The sequence below is a fragment of the Hemicordylus capensis genome, chromosome 2, assembly GCF_027244095.1.
Source record: "Hemicordylus capensis ecotype Gifberg chromosome 2, rHemCap1.1.pri, whole genome shotgun sequence".
Classification (NCBI taxonomy): Eukaryota; Metazoa; Chordata; class Lepidosauria; order Squamata; family Cordylidae; genus Hemicordylus; species Hemicordylus capensis.
This window is the reverse complement of record NC_069658.1, coordinates 20,676,236-20,690,651: the sequence shown is the minus strand read 5'-3', so window position 1 is coordinate 20,690,651 and position 14,416 is coordinate 20,676,236. Positions and strand designations below refer to the sequence as shown.

Below are 14,416 nucleotides of genomic sequence, written 5' to 3'. Positions count from 1 at the left end.
TGTCTTGCTAATATGGCTATTAATGGTGAGTTTGTCTTTGAATCAGTGTGAAACCCTTAATATTAAGGCCCACTGGGAGTTTCTTGCTCTCTTTCTCTCATTTTAACTGTCTTTCTGAAAGACTAGAATATATTCCAATCAGTGACACAGTTTACTCTGCATAGCCTTTAATTATTTACAGAGTATCTGGGAAAAGTCAAATTCTCCATTGATTTTTAAAATTTATGTAATGGTGATGCTACAGTGCATAGTAGAGAATTAGACAGGCACTTTTGTTTAGTTTTCCAAGTACATCTCCACATAGTATTTGGGTATTTCATGAGCCCCCACATACTGAAATTTGTAGTTTTCCAGCATTTTTTGGTCTGGCTAAGTCCACTGCTAAATAGTTTTTGAAATATTAAAGGATTAACGAGCTTGACTTGTATTTTTCAGCTGATATTATGGTAAAGTTATCTGAAAGATGGGTGTCAGATGCCTGGACAGGGGGCGCAATTTCAGTGTTTGCCCTAGGCGCTATTTTCCCTAGATACGCCTCTGACTCCTTGTTATATGTCCACTGCATACAGTATTTGGAGGTACACTGTCTCTGAACATGGAGGCTCTATCCAGCTCTTACGGCTAATAATTCTCCAAATTCATTGATATGTACTATTGAAATGTGGCAGCCATTTCAAACACCCCCATGGGATATTTTGAGAGTATAAAAAATACAAAATACAATAAAACTCACATAAGATTAGTAGCATAAAACAAATAATAGTTGTTATCACCAGTCTGATAATTTTATCAGTCTGACAATTCAAAGGCCTGATGGAAAAAGAAAGTTTTCAGCTGCTGATCTTTAAACAAGAAAGAGAACTTGATTATTTTCTCTGGGGGGTGGGGGGGGGAGAGAATAACACGGAGATGGTGGTTGTTGGGGTGTGTGTGTGTCTGTGTGTGTACTTTTTAGTGCTGCCCAGGGTGCAGCTATAATTGAACAAGGTGGGACACGTGTGCCTAGGCCTCAGAGGGAAGCGAGGTGGGTAGGACAGCTCCATCTTTACTCTCCTGCATGGAGAGTGTGTGTGATCCTATTTGCAGAAATGCATGCAGTGGGGCTGGAGGTGGGGGGCAAGAAGAAGGCAGAGGGTCTGGTGGGGGTGTGCACTTGCAGGGGCCCATCCTCACTTCTTGTCCCAGGGCCAGCTTCGGCCTTGGTACACCCTTGATACTTCTGCCCTATTCCTCAAAAATGCCTCTGTCTCTGGTCAGCTCACAAGAAAATGCACTGGAGGCTTATGTATCCAAAACAAAATCAAACCAAATCAATCCCTTTGTTAAACGAGGAGCTTGTTTGACATGCGCCGATCGTGTTGGCTATACTTACTGTGAGAAGCGGAAGCAGAGCAGGAGGGCTGTAGCCACAGATGGGCCTGTAGGCGCCTATCTCCTTCAGACACTGTCTTCACTGAATTTCCCACTTTCAAATAAGAACAAGAATAATGGAGGAGGTCTCTGTCCCTTTTGTTTGAGACGATAGAAGGAAAAGCAGGCAGGCTGCCACACAGAGGTACTGTCTCTTTAAGAATGTATAGACTCCGGCTGGGTTCCCTCCAGAACTGTTTGGGTGGAGTTTGCCCAGGATTCTGTCTTGGGACTGTGAATCTCTACAGGAGTGTTCTTTAGGGCAAGGCCTAGGAGTTAATGGCACCCTTCACTAGCCTTAACTGCAGCTCCCTCTAATTATTGATTCAGCTTGTGCAAAGTCTTGTGGGAGCAAGCAGGACTTGTCCCCTTAGCTAAGCAGGGTCCACCCTGGTTGCATCTGAATGGGAGACTTGATGTGTGAGCACTGCAAGATATTCCCCTCAGGGGATGGAGCTGCTCTGGGAAGAGCAGAAGGTTTTAAGTCCCCTCTCTGGCAACTCCAAGATAGGGCTGAGAGAGACTCCTGCCTGTAACCTGGGAGAAGCCGCTGCCAGTCTGGGTAGACAATACTGAGCTAGATGGACCAATGGTCTGACTCAGTATATGGCAGCTTCCTATGTTCCTAAAGCTTTGGCCAAAGCCGAATACTCTGTTCAGCCCCCTGGCACCACAAAGAGGTGACTGCCCACCACAATGCATCTAAACATGCGTGGGTGTACCCATGAAAAGATGTTTCATGGGTGCGCCATAATGGAAAGTGTGAATGTAGCAAATGCATGTTTTCAGATGTGTGCTGCTTGTCAGGGAGCTGGCATGATCTGTGGCTCCCTGTTCAGTGAATACTCAGTGCCAAACATGGATTTGGTATCATGTAATGTGTGAATTGGCTCTCAGAGATTCACTACCCGTACAGCACTACTAGAATGTTGCAGTGCAAAAACTGATTAGAGAGCCAGTTCTATTTTTGTTCATCTAGAAAAGATCTTTGCCCATGTACTCTGGATGCGAGAGTGAAAACAGTGACAGATGCAAAAAATGATTTTACAGGGATTTTATATTTTATTCCATGTACCCTCCCCAATAGTCTTTACTATCCGCTGCTGACATAAAGAATTTCGATCTGTTTGTCCTAACCAACTTTAAGCTCAGTGCCCCCAAAGCATGTAGCAGCCTTCCCCTTCAAACCAATTCTCAACTAATGAAAAATTCAAAAATCACCCAAGCCAAAGAAAAGAGAATGAAATTCAGACATGACTTTGCTTTGCTCTTCATTAACTTGGTGAGGCGGACAATATTTGGGCCACCTGAGGCCTTCCTTGGTACAAAGCTCTGATATGACCTGTGCAGTCACTGAGATGCTTGTGCAATTTATTTTAATGAAAAAAATGGAGCTCTAGGAAGCAGCTTCAAAATGGGACCCACATTGGGGAAGTCAACTTGAATTTTAGAATTTACATCAGAGGGAATAGAGTATGGTCTGATAGCAATTGCCACATTCTTGGATAACTGAGTTTCTTCGCCAATGAAGGTTATAAATAGATCTGTCACTGAAACAATGGGGGGAAGTACAGTGACTCAAATGCTGGTAGTTCCATCAGTTTCAGAACCTCATCCAGAAATTGCAGTGGTCATTCCAGAATCTGCTGTGTTTTGTCAAATCCACCAGTGATTAAACCAGTGATTTGTTCACAATATATTTTTAAGGGCTTCATAAATATTTATTTTAATTCATTTATTAGAGCTCTTTTCTGTTTCATCCATCAGCTTTCTTAAAGCACTTTTACCTCATATAAAAACCACAAAACCAGACTTTAGAGTGCAACATTAAATGTATAAAAACAACAAAATTGACAGTGAAAACCAGACATCTTGGAGATGCCAGGGAGGGAATCTGGGACTGCTCTTCCCGGAGCAGCCTCATCCCCTAAGGGGAATATTTTACAGTGCTCACATGTAGTCTCCCATTTAAATGCAAACCAGGGCAGACCTGCTTAACAAAGAGGACAATTCATGCTTCCTACCACAAGACCAGCTCTCCTCCTTCATAGATAGGAGACAGCCAAGTGGAGACCCATCAGCTGGATCCAGCAGCAATGCAATTTTATTTCATCTCTTGTGGCCCTTTCATAGAAATTTGTTTTTTAAAGTTGTGATATCTATTAAATTTAAATCCTACTTTTCTTCCATGATGGAAGAAGGAGAAGGGTTCCTAGTAGTTTCCCACCCAAAGGCTGATACAGACCGGCTTAGCTTTAGCAAGGTTGCTGCATTTTCTGCCTTCAGACCACACCCTGAGAGATGTTACAGTCGCCTCTCTCTTTGGGTCTGGTATGCAATTTCCTGCCAAAGCAGATCTGCTCCATAACTTTGATGCTCTTATTGCCATATGACAGGGTGCGCTTAGACCATACACAATACCACTGTCTGGGGAACAGAGTAGACAGAATTTGGCCATGAGATCTACACATGACCAAGCACACATTCCTGCAATATGGTCATTCATGCAGAGAAGGTATCTGCTGTTTTTGATGCTGCATTTTAAAGTCCACTTTCATTCATTCATTTAACATATTTATATAGCACCCCAAACCTAAGCGTCTGAGTGGTTTAAAATAATACAGTACAAATTAAAACAAAATCAAAATGTTAAAAGATTAAAATAATTTAAAATTTAACACAATGAGCCCTTTCTCACGATTCCATGAGTGGGCCTGTGGACGGGTGGCAGGGAAGGCTGCAGCAACTTACCTTCCCTGCAGATGATCCAGAAGAGTTTGCTGGGCGTGCAGATCACATGCCCAGATGAGCTGCTGCTGCCCCAGGCAGCATAGAGTTTCGGGGGCTGGGGCGCATTGTTCCGTCCCTCAGAAACCCCGCAATGCACCATGCAAGTGTGCGGTGAATTGTGGCGATCCCCCTGGCGATGACCAGGAGCCTGCTCTTGTGTCAGTGGGAGCAGCCAGCACTGACACACGAGCAGTGAGCCTGGGCTAAGGGTGCACCCGCACCCCTAACCTCGGCTAACCAGCAAGTTCTCACGGGCAGCTCTTGGCGGTTCTCACGGGCAGCCAAGCCCAGGCTTAGCTGCTTTAGCCCAGTCTTGGCGGCTGGTGAGAACAGCCTCGATGTTAAAAACGAAACCTAATTCAAAGCCTGGGTGGACAAATGCGTCTTAACTGCCTTCTTAAAAGTTAGCTGAGATGGGGAGGCACTTCTTTCAGCAGGGAGCACATTCCAAAGCCTCGGAGCAGCAACGGAGAAGGCCTGTCCCTGAGTAGCCACCAGATGAGCCAGTGGCAACTGCAGATGAACCTCTCTAGAAGATTTCAGTGGGCAGTGGGGCTCATGGCAAAGAAGACATTCTCTTACCCAGGTCCTAATCCGTTTAGGGTCACCTTAAGTGGTGCAGCAGGGAAATGCTTGACTAACAAGCAGAAGGCTGCCAGTTCGAATCCCTGCTGGTATGTTTCCCAGGCTATGGGAAACACCTATATTGGGTGGCAGCGATATAGGAAGAGGTTGAAAGGCATCATCTCATACTGTGCGGGAGGAGGCAATGGCAAACCTCTCCTGTATTCTGCCAAAAGAAAACCACAGGGCTCTGTGGACACCTGGAGTCAAAATTGACTCGATGGCACACTTTACCTTTTAAGATGTTTAGGGCTTTATAGATTATAACCAGCACTTTGTATTTTGCCTGGAAACCTATCGGTAGCCAGTGCAGCTCTTTTAGTATGGTCACTCCGAGATGACCCAGAGACCACGGTTCTATATAGTGTTCTATATTTGGTAAGACCGCTTTGCAAATGTTGGTGGCTGAAGCAAGATATAACTATAATAAATGAATTCAGCAAATATGACATGTTTGTAACAAAGCCTTAGTTTTCTCCAGCATGTCAGAAACTGACTGAACTGTTGTGACACAGGATGCATTTAAATCTGGGGTGGGGCTGCTCTCATGATGCCTACTTGGGGACTTCGTGAACGTTCTGTACACAGCAAGACTACTGGTGAGCTGTGGGCAGCTGGTGAAGTACAGTTTTGAAGAAATCTGTATTATTGAGTTTCATCACTCCTTCACTGTGTCTGGTAGTATAAATGTACATTAAGGGGATGGGGCTGTAGCTCAGTGGAAGAGCATCTGCTTTGCGTTCAGAAGATTCCAGGTACAATCCCTGGCTTCTCCAGGTAGGGCTGGGAAAGACACCTTCATGCAACCCTGGGGAGCTGCTGCTCATCCGTGCAGACCAGGGCTGCACAACTTTGGCCCTCCAGCTGTTGTTGAACTACAACTCCCATCAGCCCTAGCCACAGTGGCCAATAGTCAATAGTCAGGGATGATAAGGGTTGTAGTCCCGCATCTGCAGGAGGGCCGAAGTTGTGCAGCCCTGTAGACCATACTGAGCTAGATGGACCAATAGCCTGACTTGGTATAAAGCAGCTTCTTATGTTCCTATGAAATTACCTCTCGTTCAGGGCTGTTCAACTTCGGCCCTCCTGCAGATGTTGGCCTACAACTCCCATAATCCCTGGCTATTGGCCACTGTGGCTGGGGATTGTGGGAATTGTAGTCCAAAAACAGCTGGAGGGCCTATGCTGAACAGGCCTGCGAGTAGCCACATCAGACCTTCTCCATCGATAGCCCCTTATCAGGACTATAACAACAACAACAACTTTCTTTATTAGCCACCCCATAACAAATTGTTCTCTTACAACACCATGTTAAAAACTTAAGATAAAAAACACACAACACATTAAATCATAACAAACCAAGAAGGGGTGGGGGAGGGGAAGAAAATACAATACAAAACAATTTAAAAGACATTTAAAAACAAAACAAAACAGTTAAAAAGCCTGAGTGGGGGGGGGGGGGAAGGACTTCACCTGGCATCTAAAAGAACAAAGTGATGAAGCCAGACAAACCTTGCTGGGGAGGCCGATCAATGATTTTCATAATTCTAAGCTCGGTATGCTTTATTGTTTGTTTATACTGCTCCTTGGGTGTCCACGGTACCTTACAGAGTTACACAGGCAATGTAGACAGGTCCCTGCTCCCAGGGAGCTTGCAAAGTAAAATAGATAGTGGGAACCCACTGAGAGACCAAAAGAGGTACTGAGCCCTTTCTCACGATCGGAGAAAGGGCAAAAAAATAGGGCGAGGGAAGGAGGCCTTCAAAAGTTTACTTCCCCCACAGACGATTGGCTTGCAGAGTCTGGGCGCGGAGATCGTGCACCCAGACATGCAGCTGCCTCCTTAGGCAGTGTGGAGGGTCGGGGAGCTGGGAGCGTTTCCTCACCTCCGGAACTCCCATAATGCCCTGCACGAGTGCACCGGGGCTGGCAGATGACCCAAAAAATGAGGTTAAGAGAGCAAGTGAGAGCCTTCCTTTTGAAGGAGGGCTCTGCACACGGGTATGTTGTGGTGGTGGCAGCAGCCGCTGGTCTCCTGCTGCTTCTCACGAGCAGCCAAGGGCAGGCTCAGCTGCCTCAGCCCGCTCTTGGCTGCTTGTGAGAACAGCCTCATTGCATTCTGTTTGCGAGCATTACCTTTTTTGAAGGTAGTAGAAAGGAAGAAGGTGGACAAATGCAATTACGTAGGGGGTCTCAAGCTTGGGTCCCCAGACGTTGTATGACTCTAACTCCCATCATCCACAGTCACAATGGCCTCTGGTGATGGGAGTTGTAGTCCAGCAACATGGGGGACCCAAGCCTGCGGACCTCTGCAGCAGTGTTCCCTCTAACAGGATTCCCAGATGGTGTTGACTACAGTTCCCAGCATCCCCATCTGCAATAGCCTTTGCTTGGGGATTATGGGAGTTGTAGTCAACAGCACCTGGGAATCCCTGTTAGAGGGAACACTGCTCTGCCGTAAAACATACTTAAAGCTTGTTTTCATTGGGGAATGAGGATTAAGAGGATAAACTGAAGTCATTCAGAAAAGGTTGATGAGGGATTTGAAGGAAGAGGGGCAGGTGGCCCCATGTATAGGTTACATAGGAAGCTGCATTCTACTGAGTCAGACCTTTGGTCCAATGGGCTCAGTATTGCCTACACTGGCTGGCAGCGGTTCTCCAAGGTTTCATGTAGGAATCGCACCCAGCCCTGCCTGAGAAGCCAGAGACTGAACCAGAGCCTTTCTGCATGCAAAGCAGATGCTTTATTACGAAGCCATGTCTCAGTTTCACCCACAGGAGTCAGTCGGGAGAATGGGCAGGGTAGTTTAAGGGAGTGGGAGACTTTGGGGTGGCTGAGTGGTGGAGCACTCAGGGAGGGAACAGCTGCTCCTGGCCACGCCGCAAACGCCGCGCTGGCCATTTAACTCCCGTACGGGGCTGCACAGCCCTGCTCGGGAGCTAAACCAGCACCCCCTGCATCTGACGTCAGACACGGAGGGTGTGTCGGGTCCGCGAGGTGCAGCCTCTGAGGGGCAGCGGCCCAGGTTCTTTGAACCCGTTCGCCCAATGGTGGCTCTGCCCCTGGTGGTGATTCTCTTTATTTAGTGGGTGGGGGGAGTACCTGGCCCTATCCACCCCCAGCACAGTACTTCCAGTGACTGTTGCTGGTGTCTGTCTTATGTTTCTTTTTGGATTGTGAGCCCTTTGGGGACAGGGAGCCATCTTATTTATTTATTATTTATCTATGTAAACGGCTTTGAAAACTTTTGTTGAAAAGTGGTATATAAATGTTGTTGTGGTTGTTGTTGTTGCATGTGGAAGGTCCCAGGTTCAATTCCTGACACCCCCTGGTAAGGTAGGGAAAGATGCTTGTCGGGAGCCCTGGAGAGCTGCTGCTACCGGTCATTGTAGACGACAGTGGGCAAGATGGGCCAAGGGTCTGACTCAGTATAAAGCAGCTTCCTACAAGCACCAGCTTTGTCAGTGGCCGAAGAGATGCATAATTTTGCAGTGGAATTTCGAATAGAACTTGCTTGAGATGTAGAAATGAGAAGCCTAGACAAAAGAGATTCTAGCTTGTGTATAACAAGATTTGACAGGAGGTCAGAACAAAAGTTCTCTAGTGCATACCAATACAGGGCAAGATTTTAGGTCATTGGAAAGGAAAGGCAGAAAGCTTTCCATGGAGAAGAAAATGTAGGCACACTACATAAAAGAAGTCAACTGCATTTATTTGCTTTGAAGCGGACCAGAATTTTTTAAAAAATCCATGGAGGCCAGTGTGCACTTAAGAAAAGTTCTTGTATTTTGACTTATTCATAAAAAAAACCAGGACAGCGCTTTTAACTCTAGAGGAAAATTATGCTTTGAAGATTTGCACCTTCGAAAGTGAACCCTTTTAGGTCTAGATTTCTCTTTGATGCTGGTGATACAGCCTCAAAGCAACAATGCTTAAAATAGGGATTTTTTTTTTTTAAAGATCTCTTTAAAAGAACGGATGGTCAATTTCTGCTGGGGTGTGAATTCATTATCAGAAGCAGTTTTATTAATCTGACTTCTACTGTTGTGACTGGTAGTTTGCCACTTTTGTACACTCAGCAAATGAGCTTTCCCTTGGGAAAAATGCAATAAAGGACCAGCTTGTACACTAATAATTGTCTTCTCTTAAGAATCTCAAATTGATGTGGTCAGGAGTCTGGTACAGTAAATCTTCAGTTTGTCTCCTGATATATGGGTCAGCCTCCCTACCATTAGCGGAGAGACCTAAAAACATAGTGGATGGGGAACGCTGGATGTAGAAAAAATAGCCCATTAACTACCATGAACATGAGGAGAACTGGTCTTATGGTAGCAAGCATGAATTGTCTCCTTTGCTAACAAGGGTCCATCCTGGCTTGCATTTGAATGGGAGACTACATGTGGGCACAGTAAAATATTCCCCTTAGGGGATGGGGCCATAGCACAGTGGAAAAGCAGAAGGTTCCAAGTTCTTTCCTGGCATCTCCACGACAGGGCTGAAAGAGATTCCTGCCAGCAACCTCGGAGAAGCTGCTGCCAGTCTGTGTAGATAATACTGAGCTAGATGGACCAATGGTCTGACTCAGTCTAGGGCAGCTTCCTGTGTAACCAGGCCTGCACATTTTGGCCACTGTTACCATCGCAGGCGACAAATGCTCATAGTGATTTTAGGCAGTGTCTACCCCCTTAGAGATGGAAAATAGGTGTCGTACTTGTAGCTTTTTGTGTGTTGTCACCCCTTCCTTATCCCCACCCACAAATGATTATGCTAAAATTGCAATCATTTTTGCACAGAGAAGAGCATTAGGGTCAGGGTAAGGATGACATTGAACAAACTGTTGTACTCGCTCCATGGAGTAATCTTTGGAAAACATCCCTGCCAATTTTCATTTCCATTCCTCTGACATTGATAAAATTTTATAATAGTTTTTGAAGCTCTTCTCGAGAGCCATGAGAAATGCTTCGTTCGGGTCTGTTGGATTAGATTGCAGACGATCAAGGCTACAGTCCTGGGTGGCCAGATTGGCTGCCCACACGACCGCTGGCTCCGTCATGGAGCCGGTGGGGGCTGTGGGGATCGGGGGCTGTGCAGCCCTCGGAGGTCCCAGGATGCCATCCTGGAGAGACCTCTGCGCCCAGGAGACTGGCTGCACCCTCCCGGTCGGGGGTCTACTCATGTGTCGCTGCGTGCCGCAGTGACACACAAGCAAAAAATTGAGGTTAATGGAGCGCTCGCCCTGTTAACCTCATTTAAGGGGAGGGGGCATTAGGTGGGCTAGCAGCCTTGGTTCCCACGATCGCTGGAAAGCGGACTAAGCTCCCTTAGCCTGCTTTTAGTGATTGTGGGAATAGCCTCTTTGTGTTTTTAAAACCTTTTAAAACACCATTGCAAATTTGGCCATTGCATCTGGCCATTGCATCATTGCACTATGTGAAACAGGATGCTGGACTAGATGGGCCTTGGGCCTGATCCAGCTGGGCTGTTCTTATGTGCTTATGTTCACACTAAAAGCTGGAAACATACAAGGCTATCCCCTATTTTCCATGTCTAGGGGTGTAGAACTTTTGTCAAAAATCACAATAAGCATTCATCCTCCCGGATGGTACAAACCAGCCCAACTGGCTCAGGTACGAGAAGCATCCTAAAAAAGAGCCTTAGAAGCTCTTTTAAGTTCCTCTGAGACTGGCCAGGAGTCTCCAGAAATCAGCATCAATTTCCAGGTGACTACTTCTACCAAAGACAACCACAGGGCTCTGTGGTCGCCAGGAGTTGACATTGAGTCGACGACACACTTCACCTTTACTCAAAACATTCCTGAGGATTTTAATGTCTGGGTATTGTGAAAAGCATTGGAAAAAATACTGGGAGACAAAATGTATTGAAGGATAGGAATATAGGAAGGTGACTCATATTGAGTCAGTTCATTAGTCCAACTAGCTCAGTATTGTCTGCCCAGATTGGCAGCGGCTTCTTCAAGGTTGCAGGCAAGAGTCTCTTGAAGATGCCAGGGAGGGAACTCGGAATCCCAGGATCTCTTGGAGATGCCAGGGAGGGAACTTGGAACCTTCTGCATGCAAGCATGCACGGGCTCTTCCCAGAGTGTCCTCATCCCCTAAGGGGAATATCTTACAGTGCTCACACATTTAGTCTCCCATTCAAATGCAAACCAGGGTGGACCCTGCTTAGGAAAGGGGGAAATTCATGTTTGCTACCACAAGACCAGTTGTCTGACTGAATAGCTTCAGTCAGAGTTGCCAACCCTACGAGGAAGGAAGAGCGGAAAGCTAAAGATTCTTCACTGGCATATCTTGTGGAGGTAGTCTTGTCATCTCCTACGGATTCACAGATTTTTCCTCAGAGCTTCTGGAAACACAGAGATCTCCCCAGCTCTGTCAGAGCCACTGCCTGTGAAATAGGGCACAGCCCCTTTAAGCACCAAACATTTCTTCAGAGTAGGTGGAGTGGAAAACACCAACCTGACACTAGGACTATTTAACCCAGATCATCTGCTGACTCTAGATCATTGTTGGAGCAACACCCTAGCTTGCTGCTCTTGGGGTGTCTTATATCTAGCCTGAATCTGGCTCTATACTGAGCAGTTTGTGGTCCTGATCCCCTGTTGAACCTCACTGGTTCCCTGCATGGACCTAGCCTGAGAAAGGATAGCTTGAAGTTCTAAACCCTGCTCAGATATTCCATTTCATATGTATACAAGTGTCTGCACTCTTGTACATGTTTTTGTGTGAATGAATGTATGGAGCTATTCACATGACCCTAAACTTGGTCAGAGAAGTGCTCAGCCAGGGGAGGAGAACTATGCGTGCTCCTGATCCAAAGGAGAGTGATTGTGTGGGAGCTAGATAGGATGGGCTTGCCCAACCCTCATTCCATTCCTAGCATTTTATTGAGGGGGGAAGAAATAATGTCCTATCTTGCTTAGGGTCTTGTGAAGGATCCCGTTATGTGTTCATTTTAACAGTTAACCTGGGTGCAGGCCCCCTCAAAGGTGGGTATAGATAGAAAGTATACTACTGCACATGCATTGAAAGTAATGTGTGAATAACTACATGCATACAGATCTGTATGTGCATACGCTGTTCACCGATTGTCTCCGTGCTGAACATACCATGTGAATAGGGCTCAAGAACGCGGGTTGTGCATGGTTCAGAGAAGTGAAGAGAGGAGAGCTGGTCTTGTGGTAGCAAGCATGACTTGTCCTCTTAGCTAAGCAAGGTCTGCCCTGGTTGCATTTGAATGGGAGACTCAGGGGCATAGCAAGGTTGGAGTGGGCCCAGAGACAAGATTTTAAAATGCCCCCCCCCCACTGAAGCTCAGCTCATGAAATAAAGAAATCTTAAAAGAGGCTGAATAGTGGTAACAAAAAGCACAGTAAAATTTATATATATATAACACCTATGTGCCACAATAGAACATAATCCTAAATTATGTTTTAAAAAGTTTTGTGAATTGTGGATGGTGCAAGTCAGTTAATGGTACTAGAGAAAGACATGCTGTTCTGGTAGTTCTGGGTCTTAACATTCACATCAATTTTGGAGGATGAATACAACTGAAGGAAGCCCGGGCAGGTGCGCAGCTGGGGGAATCAGTCATGTGACTTGCCTCTGGGGGCCCCCCAAGGCAGTGGGCCCCCAGACAACTGTCTCCCCTTGCCCTATTATAGTTACGCCCCTGAGGAGACTACATGTGAGCACTGTAAGAGATTGCCCTTAGGGGATGGAGCTGCTCTGGGAAGAGCATCTAAGTTCCAAGTTCCCTCTGGCATCTCCAAGATAGGGCTGAGAGAGATTCCTGCCTGCAACCTTGGAGAAGCTGTGTAGACAATATTGAGCTAGATAGATCAATGGCCTGACTTGCTATATGGCAGCTTCCTATGTTCCTATGATCCTGAAGTGGGTGGGAGAAAAGTTGGTGGGACTTCATCCATCTTTGTACAATGTCATAGAGCATGGGTGGCCAGAAAGTAGGCTGCCATCCACTGGTGGACCGCTGGCCAATTTCTAGTGGGCTACATACTTCTGCTGATTGCTGGGATTCTTACAGAGAATGGTAGACTCCGGTGGATTTTGTTTTGATCTAGCAAAGCACATATTATGTTTGTAATTATTGTAATGCACCGCACTTTGGGCTGTCATCGCAGTAGCATGGATACTTAATCTAAATAAATGAAATCCGATATTCATTTCCTTAAACCCAGAGATGGCCAGCTTCTGTGTTCCTGGGAAGCCATTATTTTCTTGCACAATGGTTTTGGGAAGTGTCTTTTGCCTCAGGACACGGAGCTCTTGTGAATGGTCTGACTCCTCAATGGCTGGTGCTGTCTAATAGCAGGAGCTTCCCAGTTATAGAACACATGTGCATAGCATTTTACATCTTGTGTTTAGGCACAGTGAATTAATTGTGCATTATCTCTTCAAGAAAGTAAAAGCTTCAGACTTCCCCTCCCTTCCCCCCCCCTTGGTCTAGGAGAAACCGTGCTGCAAGCTTGGGCTAAGAGGTCCGACAAGGCAGCTGTATACATTCTTGTTACTGGACCAGTGTTACCAACACCTCAGTTTTGTAGTCAAGGTTCAACAGACCACACACACACACACACACACACACACACACACACACTGCCAAATCCAGAAAAATGGCCTCTACACACGATCATCTACTGCTAACCCAGGTTTGTGTGCACTTGTGAACCAGGACAAAATCCCCAAGCCCAGGCTCTCCAAATCTAGGTAACCCTGCTTCTGACTCTGGGTCTTAAACCAGTTTAGTGCAGAGCAGGGGCCCTGGTACCTGGGTTTGTGGATAGTGCGTTTGCTTTCCATTCCATTTGTGGATCCCGACAGCCAACTCTTTTTTTTTTTTTTTTAAAGAAAGTGCTGCGGCCAGAGGGGCTGTGCTCTGTGAAGGTGCCGCTTTGCACAGCCCATTCCATGATCACTTGCTTGAAATAGCTTGAATGGGGCTCATCCGGGAGCTCATCCAGCCCAATGGAGGTTCTGCGCGTCTGATTCCAAGCCCACAAACCACATCCTTCTGATCGTGTGCAAGCATCCTATGGCCCCATTCACATGTAAAGAGAAACCAGAGTGGAAGGGGCCTGAGGTTGATTTTTTAGTACTTCTGAACGTGTGCAACCTCAGTTCAGACACAAAAGTGACCCAAGGTTTCCCTCCCGAAACCCCAGTTCAAACCTTCGACTTGTAGTGAGTTTTGCCGCTCCTACCTGAGGTTTCAAGGTTCCAGTGTTACATATGAATGCTGAACTACAGCCCCACTGAGCTCTAACCAGAGTTGAGGGAGGAAGCTCCTCCCTTGCTCTGGCTGTGATTGGATGCTGGGGCTGCCCTTCATTCCAGAAGGAAGCCCACACAGCCAATTCCCCCTCCTCTCTGCAGTCCTCCTGACTGCAGAGAAGCTCCTGCTGGTTACGTCTGAATGTGGACAGGTAACCTGAATGTGGACAGGAGGGAGGGCAGACTATGATTTACATGCAGCCTATGAGGCGGGTCTCACAATTGGTGAGACCCGCTTTTTCCAAAACTGCGGGGAGAGCGGGCTAAGCCCTCTCTCCCCG

At 46.5% G+C, this 14,416-nt stretch overlaps 1 protein-coding gene across 8 annotated transcripts in view; it reads right to left on the bottom strand.

Moving 5' to 3' along the window:
- Positions 1 to 14,147, bottom strand: part of ST8SIA3 (ST8 alpha-N-acetyl-neuraminide alpha-2,8-sialyltransferase 3) — a 69,370-nt gene extending 55,223 nt beyond the window's left edge. The window contains exons 1-2 of one of the 8 annotated variants that reach the window (XM_053301423.1): positions 14,066 to 14,121; positions 1,373 to 1,465 (exon numbers count right to left, since the gene is read on the bottom strand). The gene's annotated coding sequence lies outside the window, so the exon portion shown is untranslated. Of the gene's footprint in view, positions 1 to 1,372; positions 1,622 to 14,065 lie in introns of those variants that run through there. The other 7 variants (XM_053301419.1, XM_053301421.1, XM_053301424.1 and 4 more) reach the window with 7 other exon arrangements.
- Positions 14,148 to 14,416: the final 269 nt, after the last annotated feature.